We start from the raw sequence: 16,362 nt of genomic DNA on the forward strand, positions 1-16,362 counted from the left end.
ATAATTGCTGATATAGTGATGTGTAAGGGCTCTAACAACTTGGAATTTGTCATGATTCAAGGAAATTTAACTTTGCATTTCCTGCGACAGTATTTGCTAAGGAAAATTTTAAAAGTAACCCGAGAAACTCCTGTTTAAAAGTAGAGTCAATAACCAGGGAAAGCTCTTAGAAAACCATCATATATAAATATTGCTATGAAATCATCAATGTGATTATTACTTGTGATTTTTATCTTCTTATTGGATAATCAAGATAAACAATATTACTACATATCTATATCTCCCCATCTCCCTATTGATATATTTATGTTTATTAAGTAAAATAATCAAATATATTCTGACCTTCCCTTTTTTATTAGTAGAATTACTCCATGAAAATAAAAACAATAAAATTGTATTTCTTCAAAATATTCTACACGTCAAATTTTTAATCTTCCCTTCAAATAAGGAAAATTTCTGAAATTTTAATACAGTCAATAAAATCTGCCCATCTTTTTATAAATATTATTCCAAATATATTTAATCCATATAAGCATTTATCTACTTATTTTCTTAAATATTTATCTATCCATATCTATAGCTTATATAGATGTATATTTTGCAAAATCTCTTCATAATTTCCATCCCAAGAACTCAATCAAATTACAGTTTCTTGTGGATGGTCAATATATAATGTAGACATTTTATGAACTAATTGCTGCTGATCACTGGTTGATTGCAATTGTTTTGATCTTTACGAGGTCGACAAAATCTTAGCTTTTAAAAAGGAGAGAATACGTGAAGTGATGGAAATAATGTTCTGGAATTAGACAGTGGTGACGGACACCCAATATTGCAAATTTACGAAGCGCCACTGAGTTGTATACTTAGAAATAATTAAGTGAGGAATGTCAATGTTATGTGATGTGCATTTTACCACAATTTTTTAAAGAAATGGGTATTTTATTCTTTCCTGCTTGGAGGTGACACTTTGTTCAGCCTGGCAGTCCTTTTTTTCTCTGGGAGTTATATCTGATCTGAGGTGGACAACACCTAATAAATAGCCTAATTATAGAACAGAGTGTTTAGAAGATCATTCCAAGGGCAATGGGAAATGTGATAATTTACCAGAAGACTGGAAGCAGTTTAGCATCTCTCTGTTTGTGGGAATTTGGCCTATAACTTTGTTTTAAAATACCGAATTCCCATCAGGCCAAAAGATCAAAAGAGAAGACAAGATAAACTGTGGCCCACCTTGCAGACACCACCACCAAGCAAGCTGGTCTCCCTTCCTGGGTAGGAGGTAGCTTCTAAACGGCACATAACTAAATGTCTTTGACATAAAGGCCAGGCGGCTCCAAGCCGCGGTGATAGCTTGCACTAACAAAGCAGGGAAGTCCAGACCCTGGTTTATTTACAAAGCCTACGTGCTAGAAACTACAGAGATAAAGCTGTTCCCAGGGGGAGCGGCATCAGCACCAGCCTGGGATGCTCCCCTCTCTCTTGTTTCCAAGACAATATCTAAGCTGAGCAGACTTGTGCAGAGAAGCCAAGGAAAGGGACCAAGGAGTCGGGCGCGGTGGCTCACACCTATAATCCCAGGACTTTGGAGGCCAAGGCGGGCAGATCACTTGAGGTCAGGAGTTTGAGACCAGCCTGGCCAACATGGTGAAACCCCATCTCTACTAAAAATAAAAAAATTAGCTCGGTGTGATGGCAGGTGCCTGTAATCCCAGCTACTCAGGAGGCTGAGGCAGAAGAATCTCTTGAACCCAGGAGGAAAAGGTTGCAGTGAGCTGAGATCACACCACTGCACACCAGCCGGGGTGACAGAGTGAGACTCCATCTCAAAAAAAAAGAAAAAGAAAAAAAAGAAAGGGACGAAGGAGTGCTGAGCCTCAGTCACAGGGCAGATGATCACACTCTGGCCCCTAAAGAGGCCCGGGGACTGCTCCATCTCCCCACCTGGCCCAGCCCCACACATTTCTTCAGCGTGTCTGTTAAAATACAAATCATCTCCCATGCCAACAGTTTAGACTCCATCAAGGGTGCACAGAATATGATGCTGCTGGTCCATGCTGGCAGGGGAAGAGCATCTGGTAGCTCAGTGCTCTCTCCACCTTAAAAGAGCTCTAGTCCTGGGGTGAAATATCTGTGCCGAAGTTTTGCTAGAAAAAACTTGGGAGATGAGTCTGTGCTAATGAGGTGACAAATTCCCCCCAAGGTTGGGTCTCCTCTGCACATGTCTGACAAGTAACCTTGGTTGCACATGGTCCACAGTCTGTTCTTGAAGACGAGTTAGCAACAGCCTCCTCTCCACCCACATGCCCCACCCCCCCACCACACACACACACTCACACTTTCCCTTCAGTTGGTCAGTGGTTGCTTTGTGCCAGATCTTGTGTTAGAAGAGAGAATAAAACCATGGCTAGAACAAGGGCCCTGCTTTTGAAATCCAGTCTAGTCAAGGAGAGAGGCCAGCCTACCTCACTACAAGCTCCGTATGTGGAGTGAGGCTTGTGGGAACCCTGGGTTCCAGCTCTGGTGGGATGGAAGCCCGGGTAGGCTGGGGCCAGGGGAGCAGGGAAGGCCTGGGGGAGCGGCCAGCACCCTGACTACGTGTAGCATGAGAAGGTGGGAAGCACGCCTCTGTGCATGGTCGCATGGTCACACAGTCACACAGGAGTTCTTACTGCACATGGGCCATCAGCACTTCCCAAATACCAAACCCTGATTGTCTGAAATTGATGAGAAGATGGGAACTCGAAATACTTAGACCAATTGAGACAAAAGGATACTGTAACAGTGGTTTTAAATATTAAAACTTAAATATCTATTTATTCAGTTAGCTAAATTCTAGACCCACAAATAAAAGTCCAGAAATTGCTTACTTGTCTTTTCTTATTTACAAGAAAACAAATGTAAATTCTAGTTTCTCTGAATTGCAGAATCTAGCTATGGAAAAGAAGAAAAAGCAGAGGAAGACGAAGGAGGAGAGGAAGAGGAAGAAGTGGAGAAGGAAGCAGAGGGGAGGAGACGATGGAGAACAGTGAGGAAGAGGAAGAGGAGGAGGAGGGAGAAGAGAGGGAAGACGGGAGAGGAAGAGGAAGGGCTGAGGGGAGAGGAGGGTGGAGCCACGTGCTGACCGGACCTCTCTCTGCTAGTCACAGGGCACTAACACACGGTCAGCCCTCACTCACGTAAACTATATACAGGATTCTCAAGTCTATGGGACTCGATATTATCCAGGTTTTGTAGATAAGGAGCAAGAGGCTCTGGAGTGGGTGATTTGCCAGAGATGATATGGCTAACAGGTGATGGCAGCACCATGTGCAGTGTGCCGTGTGCTTCTCCAGAACACAAGCGAAGTTAGACTATTTTAAAACAGAACTGGAGTTCCTGGGAAATGGTTTTCATCCTATAGTAAGCTTAGATTCTTCAATTTAACAGAAATGTGAGTAGTCACTACCTGGTCGGTCTCCCAAGCTGTAACACCACGTGTCAGCCCCACTCCAAATCCTAACCACCACGCCTCAAACCCGAGTGTCCCTTCACCGCCATAGCTTCCTTGCACTGGGCCCTCCCTCCTCTCCGTGGAGGCTTCCCCAGGCCCCACCAGTTCTCTCAGACCCTGCTGCAGTCCCCCGCACTCCCGAGAAGGGTCTGGGTGGCCAGGCTGCTGGAGCGACAATCACACCAGGCTGCTTTCAGTCCTCAGCTCAGGCCCTGCTGGCTACAGGAAGTAAATGGACACTGTGGTCAGGCCATGGTCATTGCTGGAGCAAGCAGAGTCTGTGTAAGAAACTAACGCAAAAGATCATTAACAATGTGGCTGGAGCCCACCTTCTAGCCTCATTTCACACCTCTCTTCCTCCTCGCTTCTCTCCACCTCCCTATTTGCTGGTCCGGGACCTGGCTGACTGATCTCACAGTCCCTTTTGGGGCCACAGTGTTGGCTCACGCAACTCTCTGCTGGCTTCCCACCCCTCCCTTCCTCACCTGACATGGTCCTTTGAGCCAGCTACGTGTGCCCTCCTCTCCTAAAGCCTTGGCTTCTGCCCCCAGCCAGAGTGGGATGCACCATTCCAGGGCCCCCAGAGCTCAGGGATAGAAGTGCATCCTCAGAGGAGCATTTACTATGCTGTACTTTAGCTGTAAGCTCCATGTCTGTCTTCTCCACCAGATTGTGCCTTATTAACCTTCTTCCTTCCACATGCCAATACAGTCCTTCCTCGTTATCCCCGAGGGGTGGGCTCCAGGACCCCAGAGGATACCAAAATCTGCAAAGCTTAAGTCCATGATATAAAATGGAGTTGCACTTGCATGTAAGATACACACAAACTCCCTTATACGTTAAATTATCTCTAGATTACTTATAATATCTAAGACAATGTAGATGTTAGGTAAGTAGTTGTTATACTGTATTGGGTTTCTATTTGTATTATTTTTATTGTTGCGTTGTGTTGTTTTATTGACTTTTTAAAGTGTATTTGATCCATGATTGGTTGCATCCACAGATGTGGGACCACCATAGGAAGGGCCAGCTGTGGTGGGCACACGGTAATTGGTTGGGAAATCTGCTGAATGAAGATAAGCAGGAACATCCGAGACCCAGAAACCAGCTTCTCCAGGAGTGGAAGAAATGGCTCCTTACGGGAAATATCTGTGCTTCTGGAACTTAATGGTACAATCTTGTCACTCCTTTACTTCAAAATGTTCAGAGCGGCCCAGAATCTCAATTTCCAGAACTGCATCTAGCACTGTGTTAGAGAGCTGATTGCTATTCTGTGAGTGCCAGCGGGCAAGCCTGAGGGGCCTGGTGATGCCAGTCCAAGGAGAAGAAAGTCCCAGATCCCAGAGCAGCGGCCCCTCACCCTCCCCTGAGCCACTGCATCCCTGCAGGCAGCCCCCACTGTTACAAACCAACAGTCACGTGGCTGTTGTTTCACCTCCTGTTTCCCTCTCTTCTACCACTTAGTTTTCCTCTTTTCCATCTTCTCTCTGTTTTACATTGCCCTTTTGCCTGAGCTCTCTTTCTTCCCCTTCTCTCAGCTCCATTTAAACTGGAAAAGTCACTCTAAACTGCATCAGAACCCACAGAGTCAGGAATGACACCCAGCTGGGCTCTGCCGCAGCAGGACATCCCACACAATACGCAGAACTTCTCAGAACTTCAGCATCCTCATCTATTATACTAAGGCCTCATACATCGTCCTTACTACATTTATCTTACTACTCTGAGCTTTCTTTTCTCTTCATCCTTATTTTCTTATTTTGCCTATTATTTTGTGTTATGAATTTAAGTAAGCTGCTCAAATACTTTTTTAAATGAAATAATAAATACACAAATAAGTCTTTAGGAGTTACAATAATTTAACTAGCTAAATCTGCAATGGGTTTAGCACAATGCCTGGCAAATGTTAGTTCACTCACAATGTTAGCTCTTTTCCCAGCTCTCATATAATATTATGTATTTATTTTCTAATTTATTTTGTATATATTTAAAGTATACAGCATGATGTTTTGATATACATATAATAGTGAAATGATTACTACAATCAAACTAATGTATCCATCACCTTCTTTTTCTTGTATTAAGCATGCCTAAAATCTACTTGCTTCACATATTTTCAGTATACAATACAATTGGCTCCCATATCCTCCCATTCAGCATCGATAGATTCAGCCAATTGTAAATAGAAAACATTTTTAAATAAAAATAAACATTTAAAAATAATACAAATGAAAATGTAACCACTATTTACATTGTATTGGGTATTATTAGTAACCTGGAGATGATTTAAAGTACATGGGAAGGGCCAGGTACGGTGGCTCACACCTGTGATCCCAGCACTTTGGGAGGATGAGGCGGGCAGATCACCTGATGTCAGGAGTTCGAAACCAGCCTGATCAACATGGCGAAGCCCTGTCTCTACTAAAAATACAAAAATTAGCTGGGCGTGGTGGTGCACACCTGTAATTCCAGCTACTTGGGAGTCTGAGGCAAGAGAACCCGGGAGGCGGAGGTTGCGGTGAGGCAAGATCACGCCATTGCACTCCAGCCTGGGCAACAAGAATGAAACTCTGTCTCAAAAAATAAAATAAAGTATATGGGGGATGTGTATAGGTTATATGCAAATACTATGCCATTTTATATAAGGGACTTGAACATCCACAGATTTTGGTATCCTCACGGGTCCTGGAACCAATCCCCCAAGGAGAGATGACTGTACAATATTATTAACTATAGTGCTCCTGCTGCACAGTGCATCCCTAGACTTATTCTATAGCTGTTTACTTATTTCACAAAGGGATTGTGAGATTTAAAGGAAACATGACGTTATCTTCACCCCTCACCAAAAAGTTTCCTTTTCTTTTTTTTCCCTTCTCTATTATTTTAGTCACTTAGAGTTCTTGCATTCAAACATGGACTAGTGATGATAACAGTGATAACAGCCCGTGTTTATAGAAATATACCTATATTTAATGCTAACTTTGTGATTCTCTGCTGTAAGCACTTTAGAGATATTAACTCATTTAATCCTGCAAAGAAAACTTCTAAGGACCTTTTGAAGTATTAATGTTTCTATCCCCATTTTAATAGGTATATCCAAACTGAGGCATTATGTTTAGTAAGCTGCCCAGAGTTACTGGTGTGAATTCAGGTAAGCTGTTCCTTAGCCTGGGATTTCAGTTCTAACACTGAACTTTCCTTACATAGCAATTTGGCGAGAAAGAATTAGCTCCATCAATGCCAGCCTCTATCTCTCTAATTAAAGCTAGGCATTTTGCCTTGCCCTATTCCAAGGTATAGTCTGAAATGCTCCACAGCTCTTCCCAGAAGAAATGTGGCTCAGCATTTTAACTTTTCCTCCTTATCTTCAAGAGATTTAGTCATAATGCATGGACTAAAGCTATAATGATTGTGGATGAGCTCGTTTCCTGGGGATGAGTCTGATGGCTCAAGGAGAAGCCAAGGAGGCCAAGTACCTTGAGCTGGGCCAGTTAGTCATCCGCCCACAGGAAACCATCCAGACCAGGACCCAGAGTTGCATATGTACAGAAACAGCCTGTGCAGATATGGGGGTACTGTCCTTTCTTCTTTCTTCTTGTTTATGAACTGGGCAGCTTCTGAGCCACCTCCACCGACTGGGCTAGGTGAGCCACGGAACTATTCAGAGAAAGGATCATGATGTGGAATTCCCAGGTCCTGGACATCTCCAGCCTCAGCCAAGGCCCAGATCCACAGTGAGAAGAAGCGTCCATTTCAGATCAAGAGTCTCCAGGAATGATGGCTAATGCCACCTATGGGGTCAAGTTCTCCAGCCTCAGAACTGGCCCTGCTCACCCACTGAAGGGCCAGCCGTGACCTCATGGGCTCTCTCTCCAGAACCAAGGCTAGAGGACTCACTCACAGGAGAGTCAACAATGGGGTCTTTTTAGTGGATAGAATTGTAATAAAGCAACACTCAAAGGGAAGACAAGATCTACTCACACCATGTGTTGCTGTCTGGGTAATTTGAAATTTGAAGTGTAACTAGTCTAGATTGAAGAACTTTTTTTTGTAATTTAATGTTTTTGCTTTACCCATAGACCTTCGAAACTGTTTTCCCATAGTTACAAAGATTTGCTTGCAAGTAAGCCTCCTTGTGACTTTAGTGACAAGTTACGAATGATTTGTAATTAGCATCTTCAGGCCTCCTGGGCATGTACATGCCTAGGCAAAAGCAGCTGACTTGCCTGAGAGGAGCAAACACTGTTATCTTATTGATGATGTTAAATTGTTTGGGAAACCCTCTCTCCTTAGATGGGTAGGTGGTATACTTAAAAAGTTTTGCTTAGCTACCTACAAATTATCGCAGACTCCAAAGAGTAGGATCTCCATTAATAAATGTGTACCATGCTTCAAATGGTCTGTTTCTGTCTATGGTAATGGTCTAGAAGAAGCGCAGGATCTGACTCTGAGGTCAGCCTCTCTGAGATCCAACAGCAGCAGCTGAAAACTCTGAACTGTTGTTGAACTCAGCATAGAGAGTAGATGCTAAATAATATTTGCTGAAGATGAAAAGGAGACAGGTGAAGAAGAGAATGAGGAGGGAAAAAAGGAGGACAAGAGGAAGGGCAAGAGAGAGAGAAATGATCTTTGTATTTTCTGAACCATAAGCTAAAAGTCGTAAACTCATTCACCAGACTCATTACATTAGAAGATGTCTTCTAAGCAACCCAGTTTTCTAAATGTTTGTTACGTATCATAAACCCTCCAGTATTAAAAGAAATCCCAAAAGTACCTTTAAATTCAAAGTATCTAAAAACAAATGTGAAATACACATATTATGATCGAACTGTAATGTAATTATGTAATTAACACTGTGATAAGATCATCACAGAATGAAGCCTCATAAATATTGGATTGAAATATAATATGATATTATAATTCTAAAATGCTAAAAAAATCTGTAAAATAATTATTTCATGAAGTTCACTCCAAATTTCTAAAAATCTAAGATTATCCTTATGTGGGAAAATAAGTTTTGAGTGGATAGCTATTTAATTTTCACTTGGGCAGATTTTTACACTAATGTAAATGTTTCTTTTAAAAATTCTTATAGAGACAAGAAAAGAACATTAATAAGTTCTGTAAAACCAGAAGAAATTTCTGATGACTACTCTATTTTTACAATTTTTTCAGAGGCATGCTGCTCCAAATATCTGGGTGATTACATACCCACTCATGTATTTCCTCCTCATGTTTATTTTGGAAAGATGGCAGGTTATTTTGAAAGAAAGGAAGAAAAAACAGACTACAGAGGAAACAGAGTTGCCTTGTATCTCATAGGGCAGTGGATTACTAAAATTACCAGACTTCACGGAAGGGAACAGAAAATTCACTGCTTTTGTTCATTTTATTAAATTTCAAAGCAGTTACAACAAGGTGATTTATATGTCCATGTTACTGAGACAAATAATGATGACAATAATAAACCTTAATTCAAGGAATTTTCCGTTAAGCACAAAACCAGTAACGATAAGGGTGACATTTTTTCCTGAGCTTTAGCTATCAGACAAAACTATCTTCCAATGCTTTCCAGACCAACTTAGTTTTATAGCTGATGATAGCACTGATAATTCAGAGAGATTAGATAATAATGCAAAAATATAGTATAAGTATTACAAATCAAAGTTTAAGGTTTTGTTAAGATTTTTTGCTAGTAACTATTAATTTGAAGCATTCATTCATTCAGTCAACGGAAATGTGCTAGGCACTTACTGCGTGCTGCGAAAATATACCAGTCATGGGAAAGTGACAGGCATGACGTCCCTGGCCCAGGATGCTCACAGTCTGCCTGTGTGGCCTCAGATGTGGCAGTGAAAGTCATGAGAAACAGCAACTGAACACTGATGTTTGTAATAAAGCATCACCTCTCATACAATTCATTGAGCAAGCTTCTAAAAATATGAATTTTTATCTTTCTGAAGAGGAGATAGATTTTGCATTGATTTACATCTGAAAAAGTGTCCTTCCTCTAACAATGAAAAATGTCTACTGTACAACATTATTTTAATTGTGTCTCTGCAGGAAGGAACAAGTCCAGAATGATCAAGACGGTTGTAATCAATGACCTCTTCCAAGATACCTTGAACTTTCTTTTGTTGATGAGACCTTCTAAAAGTGGTCTGGGAGTCAGACCACTTTCTGGCTTACACCCATTTTAAACATCGCTTAATCGCATGATGTGACAATTTGTTATCAGATGACCCTGTGCTCATACACAAACACAGCCACTATCAGGCACAGACAGGCCATAATCTGGCAAAACCTTGATGAAACAGAAATAAACACAATGTGTAGTGCATATTAGTAAACGCAGGCATTCTGGCACACACGGACATTACAAACACCCTCGAAAGGAAAATGCTATGAGGCTACGTTTCCTTGTATGAACCTTCCCATCTATATAAACAAGGATAGAGAAAAGGGAAAGAGGTGAATCTTTGGAAATAATGTATCTCCTCTTCAATCTTGGAAGCAGCAACTCCCCTCTTAGGAACTAATAGTTTCCGTAATGTGTCATTTTCTCAGGGGGAGGGGACTAAGGTACAGCTAGACTGTCCCCTCCTGTCTGAGAGCTTACTCGTTGGAAGGTAAGTGGAAAGTGGGTTAGGATGGAGGATCTTAAAAGCCTGTTTGAGGCCTAGTACCAGTCTCAGGACAAAGCTTTTACTGATCCTAGACAAATGAAAAACAAGACGCTGGAATGAATTTTTCACAAAGCTAATCTTTAAATTTATCTGTATTTATTTTTGAACACAAAATACAAACTTCAAAAGGTGTAAAAGGGAATTCAGTGAAGAGTAAGCCTCCCTCTCTCCCAGTTCACTCTTGGTAGCACATTGGATGGATCCACGCAATCCGTTGTTCTGCACCTTGCCTTTTTTTAAAACTTAATTTATCCCAGAGATCTTTGTCAGTAGATATAGACCTACCTCATTCCATACAGCTAAATATTCTCACATAGTTTTGTATTATCATGCCATTTCTTTGATCCATTGTTGCTGATAATAAATTGAGCTTTTGAAAAGAAAATGCTCTCAGTTGGCAAAATTAAAAGTTGGCCAGCCTGTTTCTGCGTATGCACAATATCCACCCCTTAAGCATGTTTTTTTGTTGTTGTTCTTGTTTGTTTGTTTGTTGGGGGTGTTTTGCTTGTTTTTTGGAGTTTTTGGTTTTTTTGAGACAGGGTCCTGCCTTGTCACCCAGGCTGGAGTGCAGTGATAGGATTTCAGCTCACTGCCGCCTCGACTTCCCAGGCTCAAGCAATCCTTTCATCTCAGCCTCCTGAGTAGCTGGGACCACATGCAAGTGCACCATGCCCGGCTAATTTTTCTATTAATTTGTAGAGATGGGGTCTTGCTTTGTCGCCCAGGCTGGTCTCAAACTCCTGGCCTCAAGCAATCCTACTTTGGCCTCCAAAAGTGCTGAGATTATAGGTATGAGCCATCCACCAGCCACAGCATGTTATTTTTTAAAATTCCAATTCAGGAAATTTAGAAATCTAAGAACCAATGGGTTCTTATTTGGTTCTTTAGTGACAGAAAATTGGACTTGAAACCCAGAGAACCAGAAAATAATGGTGAGTGTTAAAATAAATTTTTATATTATATTAAATGTACCATAATTGCCATCATGTTAATTTTTAACTTTTTTTTTTTTTTTTTAACAGGCTCTCACTCTGTTGCCCAGGCTGGAGTGCAGTGGTGTGATCATGGCTCACTGCAGCCTCTACCTCCTGGGCTCAAGCAATCCTTTCCCCTCGGCCTCCTGAGTAGTTGCAACTGCAGTCATGAGCCACGGTGCCCTGCTAGTTTTTTTGTTTGTTTGTTTGTTTTGATACGAGGTCTCACTATATTGCTGAGGCTGGTTTTGAACTCCTTGGCTCAAGTGATCCTCCTACCTCGGCCTCCCAAAGTGCTGGGATTACAGGTATGAGCTACTTTACCTGGACTAATTTTTAATGTTTAATATGTAAAATAGATAAGGTTTTTAAGTTTTAATGTATTCCCACAAAAGTTAAGATTTCTACCAAAGAATAAACTGATTCTCTTAGAATTTGACTCTGTGTTATCCAAGGCAGTTCCATGGCTGTCTCCATAAGCTATGTCACAGGCTGTAAGAAGAGTTGGTTATTAACAGCACATGGGAAAGCTAACATTTATCAGATGCACCAAAATTAACAGGCACTACAAACTCCAGTAAGTACATTTTAGAATTTATTTTAGAATAAAAGCTAAAACAAATCTTAAAACAATAAGCAGGAAGGCTGAAATTAGTTTTAAAACAGTGAAAACAAAACTCAAGAATCTGATTGAAAACAGTTAAAAAGCAGCTGGGTGTGGTGGCTCACCCCTCTAAACTTGGCACTTTGGGGGGCTTAGGTGGGGGGATCATTTGAGTCCAGGAGACATGGCAAGATCTCGACTCTACAATATCCAAACAGGCCAGAGCATGGTGGCCAAGCATGGTGGCACACGCCTGTAGTTCAAGGTACTCAGGAGGCTGAGGCAGGAGGATCACTTGAGCCTGGGAGGTCAAGGCTGCAGTGATCCATGATCGTGCCACTGAACTACAGCCTCAGCCACAGAGTGAGACCTTGTCTCAAAAAAATAAAGAAAACCATTGAAGAAAAGCAGTTGAAAAGCATTTTAGTTAGGTGTTAGGTCAGGTTAAAATGAGAAATTTTAATTTTTTTTTAAACATTTTAGTTGTTTTTGCAGCTTTTTTGCTGTAAGCAGTATTCTGTATATCTGAAACTCTGTATTTATATAATCTGCTCCAGAGAGCAGCCTAAATTTGAGCCAATTGTCAAAAAGATAATTATTTGATAAAATTTAATTTGCTTCAGATCCTTATTCTTCTAAAAACCAAAACTGAAGACTGTTCTAAAGATTTCCTTCACACCCCGATCCCTCGAGTACATCTGTCTCCCTGATCCCTCAAGTTAGCATTTGTCTTCCTATAACTGGAGGATGACATTTCTCCACCTGGCTCTGAAGCTAGTACTTGAAGAGTCACCAGAAACTCCACAGCTAATCCGCTCCGTGAGCTTTCATCCATCCCCAACCGCTCAGCACTCTCTAATGCTGACTCCTTGACGCAAGACTCAGGCCTTTCTTGGATATTGTAACCCTGGGCACTTTTCCTGTTGGATGTCTGCACTCTAAGAGCTCCCTGCTGCTAGTTTCCTTGGTTCCTTCTACTGCTCTTCAAGGCCATCAGCCTCCAAGTTCTTCCTCCATAGTGTTCTCTAATCCAGGCTCACACTTTTCCTCCCTGTGGGTGAGTCAGTCCATGCCATAGTGTACCTCCCACCTCTGTGCAAATGACCGCCTCTGGCATATTTCCGTAAGAACTTTCCACAAGCCCCAGTCCATATTTCTAACCACCTGATGATTGCTTGGTGACCTCAGACCCGTCATTTATTTCGCAGAGCACTTCCTGCTCCCTCCAGCCACTGATCCAGTCACAGGGCTATCCACCAGCACCTAGGCCCTGCCAGCTCCACAGCTCTTTCATGGAAGAAGTCAGGCACTGTGCTGCAGCCACAGGGAGGAGTCCGGAAAGGTCAAACTGCCACTGGCTGAGCAAAAGAACATCTTTGCTCTTAATCAGGAAAAATCTCATTAAAATGTGGAGTGGCCTCTGAGGAGCAGGGGGAAAGAAACTGCGTTTTTGTGGTAGTTCTTCAAGAGCAAATCAGGGCCAGGCGCCGTGGCTCATGCATGTAATCCCAGCACTTTGGGAGGCGGAGGCGGGCGGATCATAAGGTCAGGAGTTCGAGACAAGCCTGGCCAATATGGTGAAACCTGCCTCTACTAAAAACACAAAAATTAGCCAGGCATGGTGGCATGCGCCTATAATCCCAGCTACTCAGGACTGAGGCAGAAGAATCACTTGAACCCAGGAGGCAGAGGTTACAGTGAGCCAAGATTGTGCCACTTCACTCCAGCCTGGGCAATAGAGCAAGACTCCGTCTCAAAAAAAAAAAAAAAAAAAGCAAATCAGTTAAAAGGCTGAACCATACAAGTACTGGATATAAACAAACTCATCAGTCATTTCCATCTGTAACTTCTATCAAGGAGGGTTATAGCTGGTCAAAGAGTTATTTTAGGAAGTTGTGTCAAAAGCAAGAAGGACATCCCTGATTTCTCAAAGATTCCATGGGAATTTGATGACCTGTGCTCAATAATGTTTTTTTTCTGTATCCTTTCACCTGAGAAAAGCATACTGTATTGTAGGACAGGATAAGAGAAAAAGGGGAAAAGATTCAAGATAGCTACTAATAAATTACTAATAGTTACCATTTATTGATAGCCTAAGATGGACCCAGTGTAATAAGTATTTCACGTGCCTTGCAAAATCCCATGAGAGAGATACTATCATCCCCATCATACAAAGGAAGAAGGAGGTTCAGAGAGGTTAGGTCATTTCTCTAGGGGACACACAGCTAAGAGCTAGGATTCAAACCAAGGTCTACCCAGTGCCAAATCCAGTGCTTTTTTTGCCTTATTCTCCATCGAAAAGGAAGATTCCAGAAAAAATGCCATCTATCCTTATAAAGAATTCTAGGCCTTTAAAACTATAATTAGCTGATGTTTCAGAAGTCATTATGTTAGTAATATATGTAGAAAATAATTCAGAGTGTTTTTCTAATTTGTTACAATCACGTGATGTATTTAATTCTTTAAAACAGCAATGGATGATGGCTGGGCGTGGTGGCTCATGCCTGTAATCCCAGCACTTTGGAAGGCCAAGGCGGGAGGATCACTTGAGGTCAGGAGTTCGAAACCAGCCTGGCCAACATGGTGAAACCCCGTCTCTACTAAAAATACAAAAAATTAGCTGGGCATGGTGGCAGGCACCTGTAATCTCAGCTACTCGGGAGGCTGAGGCAGGAGAATTGCTTCAACCCGGGAGGCGGAGGTTGCAGTGAGCCAAGATCGCGCCACTACACTCCAGCCTAGGCAACAGAAAGACAGTCCATCTTAAAAACAAAACAAAACAAAGCAAAAACAAACAAACAAACAAAAAAACCCAGCAATGGATATAAAGACACATTGTCAAAAACTTGCCATTTGGGAACAAAGCATGATTGTACTCCCTAATTGTGAGTTTAGTGTATGTTGTGTAGCCATCCTCCTATGTCCCCTGACCCCCCTTGCTAAACTGCCAAACTCTCCTTTCTCTAGGGTGCTCAGAGGTAAAGTGTGCTCCACAGGTAAAGCATATGTATGCTCAACTGCCATTGTAATAAAGATTAACAAGCAACTGGTACTTGCTAAGCTAAGCCCTTCATGTATGATGCCTAACCTCACCCTCGCAGGATCCCTGAGACATAGACGTTACGGGATTCCTTTTATAGATGATGAAGCTGAATGTTGGAGAGGATGAAGCATTAGCCAAGCATATAGCTAGTCAGTGAGTTCCCAGTCATACTGTGAAACTTCGGAATCTCTGTTCTTAACCTCCAGCCTGTAATCACCCTTCTCTTCCTGTTCATCCTTCTCGTGACTTAGCATCCCTCCTCTGTAAAATACCTCTGTGTCAAGTACCTGACACAGATGAGAGACCAGCGCTCCGGGTAACAGAATCTAAACACCACCTTTGACTCCAGAGTCTTTGGGGGGAGATGAAATTGTTCATTGCTCCCCAGCGAAAGGCAACTGAATTTGTTAACTCTATTAACTACAATTTCTAAGTGAGATTGTCTATTCACTTGTTGTCTATCACATTCCAAATATGTTGGGTTTTTTTGTTGTTTTTTTATTTTTTTTCACACTAAACATGTTTCCTGCACGATTTATCTCACCAGTCATCATCCACAGGACTCAGGGAAGCTATAGGAATATGCAGGCACAGGCAGGAGACCCGGCTTCATCTCCAACATTGTGGAAAGGGGCTGTACTGTACGTCATGGACCAAACGTCTATGCTCCCCAACACCACTTCCACAGAGCCTGGGGAGAGTGACCTCTCAGGCTATCCATGTTGGAATTTTATTTATTCTTGAAAGCTCTCGCAAGGCTTGTGTTCTAAACTTCACACTTATTACTCAGCGTGTCTCCCTTTTATTACTAGAGATTTCCCAAAGTGGATAAATGCAGTCAGCAGTCCAAATTCCTGGAGACTGGTCGGCTCTGACTGGAAGGAAGTGACATAAAATGGTGAGACCAGGCTTCGTAATCAGACAGTTCTGGGTTTGCCTCTTGACTCTGCCACTTGCATTTTATGCTGTGTGAACTTAAGTTACTTACTTAACCTTTCTGAGTTGGTTTCCTCAGTCTCCATGTTACCAATCCCATTTTCTGTCTCTTGGATGTTTGCACTGAATATTTTATGGGCATTGATTGCCAAATTTGGTGCCTGCCTCCCTAGTCTCCATCAGGCTGCTGGAGTGCAGTAGCGTGATCTCGGCTCACTGCAACCTCAGTCTCCTGGGTTCAAGCGACTCTCCTGCCTCAGCCGTATGGCTGGGATTACAGGTGCACGCCATCATGGCTGGCTAATTTTTGTATTTTTAGTAGGGACAGCGTTTCACCATGTTGGCCAAGCTGGTCTCAAACTCTTGACCTCAAGTGATCTAACTGCCTTGGCCTCCCAAAGTGCTGGGATTATAGGCATGTGCCACCACGCCTCACCCTAAGGTATATTTTGAATCTGTGTGCTCTCTTCTTCAGAACTACTACCACAGGTCATACCATCGTCATTCTTTTCCTGGACACCAAAATGTTCTCAAAATTAGTCTGCCCCATTGCTTTCTTCTCCCCTTCAATCTCTTCTCCATCCATCAGCCAGAGTGATCTTTTTAAAAAGAAAAGGGATTGTGTC

The 16,362-nt window shown here is 42.2% G+C and overlaps 1 non-coding gene across 1 annotated transcript; it reads right to left on the reverse strand.

Annotated features, from left to right (window-relative positions):
• Positions 1-15,317: 15,317 nt before the first annotated feature.
• On the reverse strand, positions 15,318-15,526 carry LOC116813972 (small nucleolar RNA SNORA73 family). The gene has a single exon (XR_004371084.1). It is a non-coding gene; the product is annotated as a small nucleolar RNA SNORA73 family (small nucleolar RNA).
• Between the last annotated feature and the right edge of the window lie 836 nt (positions 15,527-16,362).

The sequence above is a fragment of the Hylobates moloch genome, unplaced genomic scaffold (genome assembly GCF_009828535.3).
Source record: "Hylobates moloch isolate HMO894 unplaced genomic scaffold, HMol_V3 SCAFFOLD_9, whole genome shotgun sequence".
Lineage (NCBI taxonomy): Eukaryota > Metazoa > Chordata > Mammalia > Primates > Hylobatidae > Hylobates > Hylobates moloch.